The sequence below is a fragment of the Euleptes europaea genome, chromosome 1 (assembly GCF_029931775.1).
Source record: "Euleptes europaea isolate rEulEur1 chromosome 1, rEulEur1.hap1, whole genome shotgun sequence".
Taxonomy (NCBI): domain Eukaryota; kingdom Metazoa; phylum Chordata; class Lepidosauria; order Squamata; family Sphaerodactylidae; genus Euleptes; species Euleptes europaea.
In genome coordinates, this window is record NC_079312.1 from 42,035,407 (window position 1) to 42,053,377 (window position 17,971).

At 42.6% G+C, this 17,971-nt stretch overlaps 1 protein-coding gene across 10 annotated transcripts in view; it reads right to left on the reverse strand.

Moving 5' to 3' along the window:
* The window catches only part of FOXP1 (forkhead box P1), a 564,105-nt gene that overhangs the window by 214,531 nt on the left and 331,603 nt on the right, over positions 1–17,971 (reverse strand). Inside the window, exon 1 of one of the 10 annotated variants that reach the window (XM_056853089.1) lies at positions 2,102–2,146. The exons of the other annotated variants lie outside the window; for them this stretch is intronic. The gene's annotated coding sequence lies outside the window, so the exon portion shown is untranslated. Of the gene's footprint in view, positions 1–2,101; positions 2,147–17,971 lie in introns of those variants that run through there. 10 annotated transcript variants of the gene reach the window in all.

Consider the following 17,971-nt stretch of genomic DNA (forward strand, 5'->3'; position numbering starts at 1 on the left):
AGAGGAGAGCGAGGTAACCTGCTTTGAGCTCCCGTTGGGGAGAAAGGCAATAGGTATAAATGAAGACAATAAGTATCAACCACTTTCACATGGGCTATTTTCAAAAAACCCATGCCGACAACCGGGGCCAGTTCACGTGTGTGATCCAGGCACTTTCCGTTTCAATCTCCCACTTACGGAAGGAGTCTCCGTATGTACACAGAGAAAGCTTTCTGTCATTTTTTCGTTGATACAGACACCTGTGGTAGCGGCATACTGAAAGGATCACATGGAGAGAGAAAGAAAAAGCCCAGCTGGTTCACAAGTGTGAACTATCTAGTGAGGCCTCTGAAAACTGTAACTGGGGGCTTCATGAAGCATTTGAGGTTGGCCACTTCTTGAAACAGGTGACGGGGACAGACAAGAGCACTTACTTGTCTGATCTTCTGTTCATAAATGTCCCAACTTCAAAATCCCTCAGTGAGACCCACCGGCGGCAAGGAGTACCATAGAAAAGGCTGAAAAGGCAGAACGTCTCCACCCACTTTTACTCCAAAACCATGTCATGAAGATAACCTGGGTGGTCCACCCCCATTCCCCAGACATCGTGACCTTTACCCTACATAACATAACTGAGGTATAGCAGCCAGTCACTTAATATTATACAAGGTGGATCTAATATGCACATTGAAACTGACGGGCAATTCTAAGAGACAACGGAAGATTCTGAAAGCAAGTCCATCTACTCCATTTATCTCCATCCACCCAATGTGAAACTCCTTTCACGTGCATGTCAGTTCTTTCTAAGTCAGTGAATCAACTAAAATGCATACAATACCGTTCCTAAGGACTAGGCCAAATTAAAACACTCTCTCTCACACACATTTTTCTCCTTGATAACAATTTAGTTCATTGGGGTTTCTCTTCCCAGAAGAACTGCTTAATATTCTCCCGAGCTATCATTAAGGAACAGCACAGTATACACAATGAGATTCACAGGAACTGTGTTAAAAGAGAGGGGCGCCTGTAATGGGTTTAACGTGGTTGTAAGCTCCACACGAGCGCTGCAAACACTTAGCAGCCGATAGGGGTGACAGAATAACTGCGCTGTCAATATTTTGCTCAGAAGTCAGCATCCATCCTTCCACGAGATTGCAAGTACTCCTCATTTAGGCAAGCACCTCACTGATGTGTTAAAAAGGAAAAGAAGACGACGGCGTTTTGCGTGAAGGTAGAGAGGCAGAAAGACGATTGCAATACATCTAGCCTAAACCCAAGTGGTTGGCAATGTTATCTATGGACACATTCCACTGGAAGAGTACACAAAACAGCAGATTAATTTTCGGCTCACAGCCATGTGAGTTTTCAGAAAGTGGAAGCCACTGAGCGCGCACCCTCACAAAAAGCGTTGACTCACTTAAGCCTTTTTTTTGTCCTATTCAATATGACACATAATTTCCCCTTATTAATCTATAACAACAACAACAATGCTTTCATGATTTTTCCATCTATTTTTTTTTTATTAAGCCACAAAGAAAACGGAGATTGGTCACATGTTTACTTGCTCGAGCTACTCCCTTCCCCTTCTGATAAATAATCAAGTCGGCTATCCAGAAAAAACAAAATCAGTGAGCTGGGAAATCTGATGGCCATCAAACAGGCTGAGATACCAAGAAAGGCAGTGCACCACTGTTCCCACAGTGAGTTGTGCTTTCCTACACCTACACTAACATCTGAGTAAATAACTTCAGTCAGTCTTTCCATTTCCCCCATGCAATTACGGTTAAACAAATGTGTCCTCAAGGCAATGACAAACATCCCCCCCACTCTCTTATTTCAAACTTATTTCAAAGTAAATGCACAAATGTTTAAACCCACACAGATTCTCCAATACACAACTACTGGTAATTTGTCAGAATACACAGCTTTATTTGTCTATCTCTGTCCTCAAGGGTCCCGTGTCTTTAGTGTGTTAAACACCTAGTGGACGTCATATAATTATTATTATTATTTTTAAAAACCCTTCCTAAAGATGCTTTTTTCAGACTATGCATTTTTCATTTCCTCATATTCTTTATGGTTATAACATGACTGCTTCAAATAACTGGATAAAAAAAGTTACCTCTCAATCTTGGTGGACTTTCCTAGAAGGCAAAAGAAGAGGCCAATGAACGTGGCAGGATGTGAACAAAAAAGGCAGAAATGGCACACCTGTTACGAGACGAGCGACAGATATCATTTTGCACTATCTCTGGACACTGTCAGGCGTCACAGATGTAACAGGGTCCAAAAAATCTACAGAGAAGTCCCTGATGTGAAAGTTAACAGCCACTCTCAAAACATAAGCCTGCTTGCCTCCCCCAACACCCCCCCCCCCAGGATCAGAAGTCTAGACAACAGTCATATGAATGAGAGAACAGCCAGACTTGTCTCGGCAGCCTGATTTTTTTTTTATTAACATTAAATCTGTACAAACATCAACAAGACCATTTCACAAATGGAAACACAATCACAATGCAAACATTTTGGCTCAAGCAAAAGACAGACGCTGCTCAATATGCAGACCCGTATCCGAGCCCACCCCCTTCTTTGGCTGCTGTTACTTCTAAACTTGAGACAATCACATACACATACGCACAAATATACTATGATCCTACACGTGTTCCAAGAGAAGTCGTCCCACGTCAAACAACGAGGGACCTCCAGAGCTACATGCTTGAAAGCAGCAGAGGACCCCAAAGGAAATAAACAAAGTTACTAGAAACCAGATTCATTTCATCTTGTTGCCTTGCCCGACAAGGCAGTAAACAACATGAATCATCTTATTTTAGTTCCAGAGCCTCAGCAATTAAATTTTCCTACAGCAAAAGAATGCGTCTACAAGCAAGATACCAAGTTAAAAGTTCACTGTGGCTACACGTGCCCACCCCCTCCTCTCCCCCCCCACCCCGCCCGAATGTTTCAATAGAGAATATGGGAAGTTTAGCAGAGCGAGCCCTTACAGTCTCTAGTTTTCCGTCTTCTTGCCGAAGATGTGTTCTGGCTGTTTCTCTGAAGCAGGGGGTTGAAGAATGGCAAAAAGATGTTTGAATAAACAGGAAGTGCTGTGCAGCTGAAGCACACGCTGAAGGGAAAACACACTGGAGCACTGCCCTTTGTAGGCAACCACGGGAGGCTTGCCTCCACGGTAGCAACGTCTGCTTTTATGAAATGACAAAGAAACCACAAGAATTTAAGCAATCCCCCCATCCCCTTGCCGCCACACACACCCCCTCTGCAAAAGCTGCAAGATCAGCTAGAGATTGCAGGTAATTTCAAAGTTGTGTTTAACACTCCACAAAAATTATATTAATTCTACCCTATTAAAGCAGCTGGCCCACATGCCAAGGGGGGGGGGGAAAGCGATATAACGAGACGAAACGCATCTCAGCAATGCAACGAGGCAAATTCTTTATTTGTACATAGTTTTGGAAAGCTTGTTTTTCACACCCTTCATGGTACCCATGCCCTTATGTCAATAAACGTCTGTTGAGGCTGGCCAGACTTCAGAACGAGTATTCAAATTCCTTCGTAACTATCCCCTCCCCCATTTAAAATAAATTAGACTTCTGAATCAAAGATGCCAGGAGTGTGTGCATTCAAATATATCCCAGCAGATGCATTCTCTTTCTTACGTTCTCCTTTCAATCACTAAAACAAAGTACCTATTTAAGTCCAAATGACTAAGTAAACTGTCTCCCCCCTGCTTCACACTCCCTCTTCCCCCTCTTCCCCAGACTCAATTATCAAAGTCCTGTCTTTTGACACAGAGGAGAAATGACAGAGATATTGTCAAGAAAAGTAAACTGGGGATGGCACTCGAAGGCAGCTTGGAAAGAGATGAACAGTCAAACAGCCATATTCAATAACAGTAGGTTTTTAAAAAAGGAGAGGGTTCTTCGAGAAAATGTATTGCTGTTTTGGCAACGCACTACAGCCACTGATATTTGTTATTTAGCATGTAGTCTCGGACTGTCTGTCATTCCGGGAGCTAATGCTCAGCTGAAATAACTCATTGGGAGCTGTCAGCGGGATGTTTACACAGGACCCAATCTTTTCTTCATACAAGGAAATTTTTTTTTACACTGGAATTCATCTTCTTTTGATCTCACATTCAAAGCAACAGCAGCTTGATAGACATGCAAGTCTGAAAGCAAATCCAGACGCTGGAGATAAACCGCCAGAGTATGACAGGCAGGAGCATCTAAAGCTTATAAAAATGAAGAGAACAGCATGTCGTCTGAGTATTACAATAGCAGAAATCAAGAGACATATTAGGTGGAACTGATCAGCCACAAAAACCGTTCAAAAGGCAGATCATAGAAACAGAAAGACGAGGCTTTAGGGTGGTGGGGGGGAGTGAACGGGGAAAGATCTGCTTTAAAAAGGCATCCCCTTTCCTCTAAGTGCCACACAGTTTTTCAATTCCTGGCATGTAAATGTGGAGGGAACTTGAGGGATTCTTGTAAAGGACCTTTTTCTAAACTCAGCAGTTCTCACCCTAAGCTCACCAGCTAATCTTTTAATTAGGCTTCTCAATTATGTAGGCTAAACAATTTTTTAAAAAATGGATGGGAAGTTTGGCACCTCCCTCTTCTGCTGCAGAAGGTCCATAATGGTTATCTGTAAAATCTGTGTTCTAAAAACAGTTCCGCATCCTTCAGCGCCCAGTGATTCCACTGAGACTCAAAGCACATTCTACTATCTGTGGACTGCACCCTGTATTTGGTAGCCAACGATGCTAAAGTACCGCTAAAACTCATTAATTGTGAAATTACTTGGAAATGCCACCCATCTAGGTTTCCTGGCCCTTAAAAGTTCCAAAGAGGGTAGGCAATCTGATTAGCTGCTGGGTTCTCTCTTCATCACTCAAAAAAGGTCCTCGTTTGTTAGCAGGTATTACTTAAATTGGACTATCCCCGGGACAGTTAAATGCCAGAGGAGAAAACGCTTATGTGGAAATGATCACTAAAACTTTCTGGAGGAAAACCCATACATTTTTAATTCCTCCCCCCCCCTTGTAAGCCTCTTACTTTAATTGAAGTTGGTGAATATAATGAAAATGTAATTCTCAAACAATTTTCTTCTTAGAGATGTTTGTTAACAAACACCGAATGAGAAGGCAGTGGTTAGGCTAAAGGGCAGCAGAATTCCACATTATAATTTAGCCTGTGGTTATTTCTGATTAAGAACACCCTCCGGGACAGCAAAAGCAAGATCTTTTGCAGCAGGCATAGCCTTTAAAATCAGCCTCTTCTGCATAATAAACCAACAGGAAGAAAAAACACGACAATCCTGTGAATTTAAATCTGCATTGGAACAACGCAAAAGTGTTGCAGTCCTTTACCTTACGCTTTGGGGGGGGGGGGAAATCAAAGCCCCACCACCCAATCTTGACTACCCCCATGGGAAATATTAAAATGGGGGGGGATGCATCCTGGGTGCTAAAACTGTTACAATGAAGTCACCTTCTGTCATGCTTATGTAGCCATCTAATGAACTAAAGGCTGATTATTTATCTTTAAACGGTACTAGTTTAATCTTTTAAGGTCACCACTAATCTGCTTCAACCTTTTAAAAAAAAAACAGTTTTCAGGACTTGCTGTTAGAAATCACAAAACCTGGGGCTGAATGTCATTGGAACTGATGCCGTTACCTGCAGAAGCTAGCTGTGCAATGTAAACACGGAGTATAAATCCTCCTGTAAATTAGAAGCAAACTAAGGCCTTCACGCTGTGAACCAAGTCAGTAAATAAGACTGATATAACATAATTCCAAAGAAATAAATAATTGTCACTGCAAAACCCTGTTGCTATCCTTATTTTCTCAGACCTGTGACTGAGACCCGATTATTCTTCTTGGTAATAATGATTTTGTCTAACTCAAACTACATTATTAAGTAGCAGGGACACACACACACACACACACACACACACACAAAAGAATGGTGACCAGTCTATATTCCCTGGGCACTTCATTTTTATTTTTATTTTTGCCTTCAGACTTCTTGCGGACTTGAATGTCACTGTGGACCTTGAATGTGAAATAGCTTCAAGCTAATAGCTCTAATTGCTTGAAGATGTGCAGGCAGGTGAAACCTGATCTCCTGGCCACTGTAGAGACCAGGAACAACACAGGAATGTTTACATAGTGGGTTTGAGTTTAATAGACAGTAGAGCTAGGTTTCAGACAGCTAGCAAAAACACAGCCAGTAGGTGACCTCTTGGTATAGCCCTGCCTTTTAAAAAACAAAACTGCAATCTCTGTTTGGTTAAAAAGGCAACATTAGAAATACCAAGGTTGCCTACTCATTTCTGGAAGTAGTACAGGATGAAATCCTAACTCTACAAAAAACAAAAAAAGACGTCTTGTGCATCAGGGATATATGAAATAAAAAGGGTTGTCATTTTGAATTTTGAGTGAACTGTTTTTCCACATCTTTCCAGCTGACCTAGGAAATATCACACATACTTCTCCTGTCCATCAAAGGACAGCTCTATGCATTTGGCTCCTATTCCGTCGAGAACGTGGGATTATCAGTTTACTTTTCTGCTTTACTATCCTGCTTACTTCCTGGCACTCAATAACATTCCCAGCTCAGGTACTTTTAATTGTTTGGGCTTTGTTGTGAAAGAAAAGCAAACAAGTAGCCGTAGTTTGAAGATATTGTATAACGTCCCTATTGGACAAACCAGGTTTTCCATAATAGGTACCTGACAACCAGGGGGTAGGAGGAGGCAGTGGAACATTGTTTACATTCAACAAAAGAGAACTTTTGAGGGAGAGGTACAGTCCCCCCCCCCAGCTTGCTATGTATACTGTTCACCATATGAAGGTAACTAGATTGGACCAGGGTGCTTTTTTTGTGACAGTACTCGCCAGTATTGAGTATCAGCACCTTTTGGGGGGGTTCCCCAAGTCTTGATGGGGGAATTGGGGGAAATTGGCACAACCTTATATATGAGTACTGGCATTTTTTAAAAATCGTAAAAAGCAGGATGGTCATAGAATCATAGAGTTGGAAGGGGCCACCAGGTCATCTAGTCCAACCCCTGCACAATGCAGGAAATTCACAACTACCTCCCCATACACACACCCAGTGGTCTCCAGACCCCTCACCATCTTTGTTGCTCTCCTCTGGACACGTTCCATCTTGCCTACATCTTTCTTAAATTGCAGTGCCCAAAACTGAACACAGTACTCTAGGCGAGGTCTAACCAGAGCAGAGTAAAGCGATACCATCACTTTGTGTGATCTGGACTTAGTTGAAGTGCATTTTATTAGTTTTAGCCCTATTCTCCAGCCTGTCAAGATCATCCTGTATCTTGGCTCTGTCTTCTACCTTATTTGCTACCCCTCCCAATTTAGTATAATCTGCAAATTTAATAAGCATCCTCTCTATTCCTTCATCCAAATCATTTAAAAAGATGTTGAACAACACAGGGCCCAGGACAGATCCCTGAGAAACTCCACTAGTCACTTTTCTCCAAGTGGATGAGGAACCATTAACAAGCACTCTTTGGGTGCAATCTGTCAACCAGTTACAGATCCACCTAACAGTAATAGGATCTATTGGGAACATATTGACAGTGAAAAAGGCTTGGAAGTTAATGCTTCTGACCTAGGAATTGACCCTTCAAACTCCAAGTATATTGGATCTGACTGTAGGTACTCCATTCTGAAAGGGAAAGTATTGTTTACATGCTCAAAATTCTATCAGCTTCACTTAATTCATAAAATGGCCCTAAACCTTGATTCAGACGACCTGGCCACATGAATCCATGATATGGTTCCCTCAAGGCTAGACTACTGTAATGCACTATACATGGGTCTGCCTTAAAAACGACTCAGAAACTTTGGCTGGTACAGAACACCATGGCACTATTAGGTGCTATGTGGAATCTGCATATCACTCCCACTCTGCAGATACCGCATGGTTTACCAACCAGTTACCAGGCTCGATTCAAGGTTCTAAATACTCCTTACAAATCCCTTAATGACACTGGACCAACCTAACCGCAGGACCACCTCTCCTGTTATGTTCTGCTGTGACGACTTTGCTCATCAGAACAAAGCCACCCTGCAAACAGATAAAATTGGCAATGGCCTTTTCACACATTCTCGGTGGTGGCTTCCACATTATGGACTGGTCTGCCTATTAAACCCATTCTTCTATTGTTTCACAAAATGTGCAAAACAGAATTTTTCAGGAGGGCATTCTTGTAGGAGGAACAGAGCTGTAAGCTGTGGCATAATGGATCAACTTGAGAGGTGGCCTCAGTTTGGGATGACGTGGGGTTCGCCCCCCCCCCTCCCAGTCGTCAATCCCAGCCTCACTGCATTATGTTGTTTTACTAGGAATCATTGCTGTTAAAAACTCAAATATTGTTATTATATTTGGTAATCTACTTGTATATTGACTAAATGGGTTTGTTTTACTAGGAATCTTTGCTGTTAGATTCAAATGTTATCATATTTTGTAAATTGGCTTACTGACTAACTGAATGGCTTTATCGTACTTGTAATCTGCCATCCCAATGAAAAAGGCAGACAATAAATGAAAATAAATAAATAAAATTCTGCCCTATTATTGTTGTTAATTGTTATTGTTGTTTTATTGTATTCTTAGGTTTTAATTGTTGTAAACTATTTTGGGCTTGTTTAATGTTGAAGTGGCTACACCTTTGTTTCATATTTTTCAGGACTTATCCCTGGCATTCACAAAGACAATGAGACAAAACATTTTTCATGTGCTGTGACTGAGAAATTTAGCCTTGATGACTAAGAATGTGACGGGGACTTGAATATTCCATGTAGGGATGGGATGAAAATATCACAGGGTGGGTCTTGGTGGGGTTTTAGCTACTAAATATTATGATTTCCAGAAGATACTGAGCTGAAACCTGAGGGAGAAGACTAGTTATTTTTCTTCTTTTTAAAAAGACTTGTAGTATAATATAACTACGGTAGTAAAATCTTCAACAGGTAAGGTCTGTGTGTCAGAACTGGGTCTGCCACTAAATCAGTATGAAATGGTGAAGTGGGAGCAAACATATTAAGGGCAGGTGAGAGGAGGCTTGAACTCTTCCCTCACCTATGCCTCTTCCCTCCCCCAACAATGCTTAAAAAATCAGGATTAGATCCCAAAATGAGAAGCAGCCAGAAAAATGGCTCTAAAAATAATCTCAGGAGGAAGAGAATTAGTTGGGGAAAGATTCTATGCCCCCTCGCAACACCGATATACTAAAGCACTTCTTCTCTCCTCCCACACACACACATGCTGTGTATACGGAAGATCCCAGATTCAAATCCTGGCATTTTCAACAAAAGGAACCCAGGAAGTAGGACATCTGCCTCAGACTTGACCAGCCTTCGACAGTCGCCGCAGACAACGTGGAGCTGCAGTCTCGTTCAGTCAAACTGCACTCCGTTTGTTGATCCCACAACCTGTTTTATAGCCATTCAGAGGCAGCTCTCATTCTGATACACAGGTTCAGTGCTGTCCTGCTTGGCAAAATCTGGGGCACAGAAAAACGAAAAAACCCTTTCTACAAAGCAGCCAGACACTGCAATGTACTTGAACTTGTCATTTCACAACCTGCGTGACAGAAGCAGAGAAAACAAAATGGAAAAACAAACAAAGGTATTCCTGTTAGAGGTCAAAGCACAACAGGTGTTTACCAGAGGTGTAGTCTAGAAAGTAAACACTGCAGGTTGGCAATATATGATCTTTATCCTATTGCTTTGAAATGTGTTGAAAGTCCTAAAACATGATTCCATTGTTATGAATTTGCTGGAAGCTCTACTATGTTGCTAATTCGTCCACACACCAAAAAGGAAACGGAGGTATAGTATTTACATCTGGGTTGTGGCTTGATTAAAAGCTGGAAGGACACATAAGAAAAGGGCAGCTCTAAGGAAATGGCAGGAGAGGTGGCAGAAATTGGCTCTAAGAGGGGAAATGAAGGTGGGGAGACCTATAACAGATTATACGTCAATTTACAAAAAATGAGAAAATGATGTATGGTCTTAGATGTTCACTGCAGTGCTACTATGCATGCTTACATGGGGGTAAGTCCATTTGAGCTTAGTGAGACTTAATTCCAAGTAAATATGCATAGGCTCATACTAATAGCAATAGCAAGTTCATTTTAAAAAGTGTGTTGGGGGGGAGGGAATTCATAATAAAGACAACAGATGCAAGCATTTGAACACTATATTCCAAGTCTTTCCTGTTAGGGCCCAAATGGACTTTTGTTATTATTCATTTTTCTAGTAAACGTAAAACGACAGTCAATAAGTTTATTAGCTTCTAAACTGAAGATTAATTGGACTTTGAATGCCACAGCCCAGGTTAGTATTTGGATGGGAGACCACCAAGGAATAACAGGGTTGCTGTGCAGAGGAAGGCAATGGCAATCCACCTCTGTAAGTCTTGCCTTGAAAACCCCATAAAGGGTCGCCATAAGTTGGCTGCGACTTGACGGCACTTTACACACACACACACACACACACACACACACAATCCCCTCCCCAATTTTGGAGTCTTGCGCACAAGCCTCTCCATCTCCACCCCCAAAAGTAGAAAGATGTAACACATGGGATCTCATTTGCTGTTAGAATTAGAACTTTGTCACTTTACATATTTTGATTTTACTAAGATATGCTAATGGGGCACACACACACCCATTCTGAGTAAAGTGGAGTTGTCAAAAGATTTTTTTTTTAAAAAAATGTGTCAAATGGGAAGCAGTGTGGGAGAGCCGCAGTAGCCCCAATTGCAAGTTGTGACTCTGGTAAATGGTTTGGCTCTTTCTAGTCAACATTATCAACTGCGTACCGACAAGTGTGTGTGAGAGAAAGTAATCTCCCCAAAGACTGCCAGGGAAGGAAGATTCCCCCTCCCTCTCCCCTTTGGCAACTGAAAAGGTTCAGTATGGGGGGGGGGGAAACAGTGACAATTTAAAGATTTAGTATAAACTAGCTCAAGCCTGTGGGAGGAACACTAAGTGGAAAAAGTAAACACGGTCCTCCCAAGTAGTTCCTTTCGAAGCTATACACACAGACCGTGCCTGGTACCGCAAGGCTGCCCTGCGTATTGAGGAGGTCAGCTAAGCTATGCTAAACTGACAGGTTCCGTTTACAGCGGGGCCAGCACGTTGTTTGGATATACTGGCCTTGGTCACCGCCAGCTTAACAACAGATGGCTAGAAAACTTTCATTATGTTGCACAGGGCTGAACTGCAAACAATCACGGCCAAACTGTGAAAAGTTTAACTCCCTCTCGGCCAACGGGAGCAAGGGAAACATCCTAGGGAGAGGCAATCATGTTTTTGCCTAGCCTAACCCTTGGACTGGCAACAAACTGGCCATGCAGGCTGCATAGTAGGCCCCACCAGTGCTAAAACAGCGTTCCCATTCACTAAAAGCCCTTGTGAGCATAGAGAGGAGGGGGAGAGGATGAGGAAGCGGAAGCGGAAGAGGAAGAGGAAGAGGAAAAGGAGGAGATTGGTTTTTATATGCCAACTTTCTCTACCACTTAAGGAAGAATCAAACCTGCTTACAATTCCCTTCCCTTCACCTCCCCACAACAGACACCCTGTGAGGTAGGTGAGGCTGAGAGAACTCTAAGAGAGCTGTGACTGGCCCCAAGGTCACCCAAGCTGGCTTCATGTGTAGGAATGGGGAAATCAAACCCGGTTCTCCAGATTAGAGTCCACCACTCCAACCCACCACTCTTAACCACTACACCATGCTGGCTCTGAAGGGAGGAAAACGGCCTTGGCCCCCTCAGCACTAAGAAGCAGTGTACAACGAACGGTTCCTGCAGATCCCCAATATATCACATCAGGACATGGAGCGCTTGGTCTATCTAGTTTTCATATCCTGGCTCTATCGCAATTCAGACAAAACTCTTTGAAAAGAGAAGGATTACAGGGAAGTTCTTCTGCCCGTATCTCTCTTTTTAAATTTCTCACTGTTTTATTTTCACAACACTGTGAGACGGGGTGAACAGAGAATATGATGGGCCCAAGGTGAGCTTCATGGGTAGCAAGAGTTAAAATCTTGGTCCAAGTCCATCACACTAACTACTGCCACGTACTGCCTCCGAGTAACTAATCACACCTTGTTAACACACACATGTCACAGGTGCCAAACAGCAAGAGGTGGGTGATGGATTTCTGAGCATTCTTTGCCTCACCCCCATTAAGGACTGCTTCCATCAAAAGGGAGACTTTGACAACGTCAATTCTATTAGGAGCATCATTCGAGAAACCAAATCATGTTGACAGGTCCCAATCATAGATCTTAACTTTAGGCAAGTTATGGCAAGTTAGCTATTTCTAACCACGTGAATGTGGAGCACTTTACACAGTTGCTCACTTCTGCAAAGTACCCCATACTTTCTTGCAAGCCGTTGTCAAACACCATCACTTGCTTATAAGGAGAGGTTGCCAAATAATCTAACACCCAGATTTAAACATGATTTAACCAAATCTGTACATAATTTAAATATTCATTACTTCAATTTGATTCATGGGCACCCTAATATTGTCTAATGCTCCGAGGCAGGTTATAAATGCACCTTGTGAGGTTTAATTCAATTGGCAAACTTATATATGTCTCATCGCAGGCACCACGTTCTTCCATATTATTCAAGAAATGAACAAATCTGTTTTTTCCCCCACAAATGTATTTTAGAAGCGGCTCTTTCCTGTTATTGAAAGAAAATTGTGTTTATTACTCCTTTAGCATAGTGTAAACTCATAAACGTCAACAGAGAGTACAAGGAAAACTGTCAACTAAATATTGTTTCCTTCATGAGCTGCTCTTCCAAGTCAATTACGCCTTTCAACTTCTGGGGCATTGTATGATAAACTGGCAGTAAAAATCATTCACATTAATATACCATGGTGCCTTGCCTGCAAAAGGTAATTAAAGAAGTAAATGACTCATAAGAATAGACATATTAGCTGCAAAATGAAAGGCAACTGAGCTGCCACATGAAAATATGTACCATTAAGATACTGCATTTTCATATTCCTGTAATCAGCTTCAGTAGACTAATGCTTATTTAATCCAGTTCTCTGCTAAGTCCATCAACAACTGTTTTTTGCTGTTTTCTCCTTGACTGAACATTATGTGTGCAGGTTTGGAATAAATACCGCAATGAGATTTTTGCATACTCAATTGAAGAACAGGTTTTTACATGTTTTTTTTTAAATGAAACTATTTCTTCCTCTGATTCTCTTTACACACAGAGCCGGACATGATTCTTCCCCATCACAACCCGGTATTTACGTTTTCTGATCCATACACTATTGGCATAAAAGAGAACTTAGTTATGCTTCCTTTGTCCATTTTACAAAACTTTCATTTATCCATTTATGAAACTTGTCTTTGTTAACGGGCTCTTTTGTTACAGATAGGAAAAGATCTGCGATTTATTTTAACCCACTGCTCACACCTTGAGATGGTTTGGGGAGTTTAAAAAAAAAGGCTGGACCTAGACAGTTTTCGCACTGCATCTTGTCAAGTTCCTCTCCCTACTTTAGCACCCCTTCCATGTCACTTTTGTCCATGCAGATCCCATGATCCCCAGCACAGGCTTTTGGGGTGGTCAAAGGGGATCTTTCTTTTTCACCAGCAGAAAAGCCGGCTGGATTCAACCCATAATGAGGTTAAAATGATGAAAAGAGATGTAAAAAGAGTGAATGCAAGTCAATCCCATTCAATCTAATGCAACATGGACTCTGACAGTGACCTTGAGGATGGTGCGGAATGAACAAAGCTAAGCATTAGTCAGTCTCCTAATAAGCGCGTTCTGTCACTTGACTAACCTTCCCAATCGCGCTGCCAGTTTTTAATTGTGCTTCCATCTTTTTCAGCCTCTAAGTACAAATAAAAAATAAGAAAATTAATCCATGCCAGCGTTAAAAACACATTAACAGAGCAAACTTAACTGGCTTCAGTAGAGCTGTCTAACCCTTGAGGAACGCAACGCTTTCGTGCGGGCGGTTAGGTTGTTCCAACTCTGAAACAGACCTGGCGTCTGGAGGCCAGTGACACCCTTCACAATTCCTCACATCTCTCTGTTTCTTTCCTGCCCTGCTTGTAGGGATTCCAATGGCCAGACATGGACACGGGACCAGACCTGGCTCAAAAGAGGTCAAAGCGTTATTGGGGGGGGATATACAGATATTTTCATTTTCCACAGCGGTTCCTAACTCGGTGGTGTTCTGTACAGGTTGCAATCCCACTAGGATTGGTAAAAAGGAAATATCTGTTCATGCAAACATGCACACACACAAGTGAGAACATTCATGTTTGTGTTGTGTGGGCCCTTGGACTAAAGGGTTTCCTCCAAAGTTAATTCTACTTATCTTATAGCCACTCTTTTGAATTCCATCACATTTCAACATCATGCCAATATGATCAAGGAATAGCTCTAAGGGTGGGGACATGCAAACAGGAGCAGGCTTTGTCGAAGGCTTTCACGGTCAGAGTTCATTGGTTCTTGTAGGTTATCTGGGCTGTGTAACCGTGGTCTTGGTATTTTCTTTCCTGACGTTTCGCCAGCAGATGTGGCAGGCATCTTCAGAGGAGTAACACTGAAGGACATGGTTACACAGCCCGGATAACCCACAAGAACCAAAGAGCAGGCTTGTTTCTAAATAGTATCCAATGAAGTACGTGTCCAGCAAGACTGTTATGAAGGGGAACAAAACCAGTTCTGTACAAGAAACATGCGGTCCCAAGGAGCAAGAAGCAAATTCAGGCATTCTCCCCATGCAGTATGTATTTTCTCCTGACTTCATTTGTGTACACAAATGGCTGCCATTCACTGCTACTCAGAAAAAAGCCCTGTGCTTGGAATACCAGTGCAGCGGGAGATAAACTATCCATAGATATTAGGGATCCCATTCTGCCCTGAGAGAATCAGCAGGGTAGAGCGTGGTGTGTCTCTCTGTGCAGGAGTCCCACTGTTCCCTCTCCCCAGACTAAGGTTGCCAGGCGGGAGAGTGAGAGAGTGGGGGGGGAGGTATTACCAGGCAGGCCTCAATGCCGTCAGTGTGGGAGATGCTCTGGTATTTGGGCAAAAACTCTATGGTGGAAGCTGTTTTTACCACGGAGTTTGCCCAAATACCAGAGTGTCTCCCACAGCGTTGGTGACATGATGATGTCACTTCTGGAAGTGACGTCAATGCACCGAAGGCATTGAGGACTGGGGGAGGGGGGGTCAAAGCAGGGGAATCCCCCACCCCCAATCGGGGTCTGGCAACTAGGGCTGCCAGGTCCCTCTTCTCCTCCGGCAGGAGCTTTTGGGACAGGAGAGCGGCGCCCATGTGCACCGACGTGCCGCCTCGCGAGGAGCCTTATGCTACTCAAACTCTTAGTTTGAGTGGTAAAGGGCCGCTTGCAATGTGGCACTTCTGGGTGTAAATGCATTGTAAGGGGCCTTTTAAGTGGTAAAAGGCCCCTTGCAATGCGTTTACACCCGGAAGTGCCGCATCGCAAGCGGCCCTTTACCACTCAAACTAAGAGTTTGAGTGGCATAAGGCTCCTCGTGAGGTGGCACTTTGGCGCGCACGCACACGTTTGCCCACCGACCCTCAGGTGGTCGGTGGGCAGAGGGGCAAATTACCAGCGGTTTGCCCATCACCACTGGGCACCTGCCAACCCTACTGGCAACCCTAGGTTTTGCTTTCAATAAGGCATTGAGATGAACAAATTGCGACCCAGTAAGCTAAACGTTCACTAGCTATATTTGGCCATCTACACTGATTATAATAATTCCCCTGGTTTTGGTGCTTGCCTAGAACTGCAAAAAAAAAAGGGGGGGAGGGGGCAAACATATGGCAGTCCCTAGTAGATGGCTGGTGAGTTGAGTTTGGTTTGGTAATAAAACTGTTGTGTCATAACTTAAAAATCAGTGATAACATACGAAGGCGGGCAGGGGAGAGATTTCTCAGGCAGGAAGAAGCTTCACTGCACAGTATTCGAAGTGGGAGGGACCATATGTGGAAATCTATATTTCAATGTACATAAATAAATACCATACAGGTTCCCCAAGCAGGTTCTAATGCTATATGCGTATAGTAATAAATTGAGACTCTATTCTAATGACCATAGAGGGGAGACTCTAATTCGGCCTGAGCATATGATAGGAGTATAGTATCCGTAAAAGATATATTGAAATTGGAAACTTACAGATAGGGCACATAGACTTCTGAGCTTCTAAGAATCAAAGGACAGATTGCAAGTGCAGACTTCTAAAACCCTCCCTTATTCCCTGTTTCAGCCAGGATCAAATTTTTAAGTATGCATGTTATCTCATTCTTTGGAAGTTCAACGCTGTTTCAATGCAAAACGAACCCGGCTTTTCCCATTCCTCTTCTGGTCCAAATTAAAACATTCTTCCTGGCTCATTCCGGAGTCACAGAGCATGCATACTCTGTTCTCGGGTTGATCTTCACCCCACCCTTTTCCAAACCCCTCTTCAAGGCAGCATGCAGATAGCCAAACAGGGGAAGCACAGAAGATTGGCTTCTCTCACAGCCAGTCACGAAGCAGTGTGTAAAGAGGCAGGGATTCAAGTGCTTCCTGCTTCCTCGGAGCTCTTTCTGAGCAAAAGAAAGGCTTTAAAAAAAAAAAAAGGCTTGGATTTCTGCCCCCCCTTTCAGATTGCTCTGTTTTTTTATTTTAAATGCTTTTTTATGCGGCAGTTGGGTCGGGGGGGAAGGAAAGCTTCTCTCAGGGTAAGTACTGCAAGTCAGCCAATTACAGAGCAGCATTTAAAGGGGCGGGACTTGATTTGAACTTGAGAGACTGCTTTTCTGTATTCATGCCTCAGCACACAGTTTCGTCCCTGATCATTCCAGCCAATGCATACAGTTTTCCCCAACCCGGGTTACTTTGATCCTGGCTGAAACGGGGAATAAAGGAGGTTAAAGTGACCATGCATAAATGACCCTTGTTTGGGGAGTGCCTTCGCAATTATACTATGGGATTATTCAACCTAATTCTTCTGTCTGTGCTATACTGTCACAAATAGACAATATTCATGCTTCAAATAATGTAACTTCACAAGATAGCAAAAATGTTATATCTTAACTGCTGTGATTTTAACAACATCTCTTTAAAAGATAATTGGCTGTCACTGGTCTTGAACATATGGAAAAGTGGGATATAAATTGCAAATGCAAGGATACATCCTGTTTGAATTTAGACAAAGTTTTCTTGTTGTTTGTAATGAGGGCACATAATTTCAATCCATAAATTTAGTCAATACCAGTTTTCAAAAACCTTTTGCAAAGAACAACTGAGGAACCGTGATATCTCAGCTTTTCAAATTTGGTTATGTATTTCTAAACGTAACGTAAAAAAATCCAACTATTTCACCATCCCGCTAGCAGAACGAAGAACACAGCTATACAGAAATATAAACCATTTTCAAATTGAACTGTCATAAATACCATTCAAGGAGTCCTGGTAATTGTATTGCCAGGGAATTTCTAATAAAAACATGTCAACATCCTCGTAAAACTGCTGCTTCTAGATGATCATTAAATTATTTTCACTGGTTTGAAGGCAGTGCCACTTAAGACAAAGCAACTGTTACACTATATGGCTGGCACGAGAACTGGTACGAGAAGCCAGGAAAACTTGTACAGCTGGCTCAGGCTCTATTGCCAACAAGAGATCTTCCAGAAGGAACCTACCACTGCCTCCTCATTATCTCAGGAAGCTGGAACCTAAAGTCCCATAAGATCTGTTCTGGAGATTGTGAAGGAGATACAAGTTAATGGTTCTAAGATAAGACAGAGAACGAGAAGGAGCATACGTTCTAAGGGTATGTGTTATGACCATTGACTAATGTAACCAAGGAAGGTGTGCGCACACATACACACACACACTATGAAAACCACACGGGGACAAAAAGTACATGTCT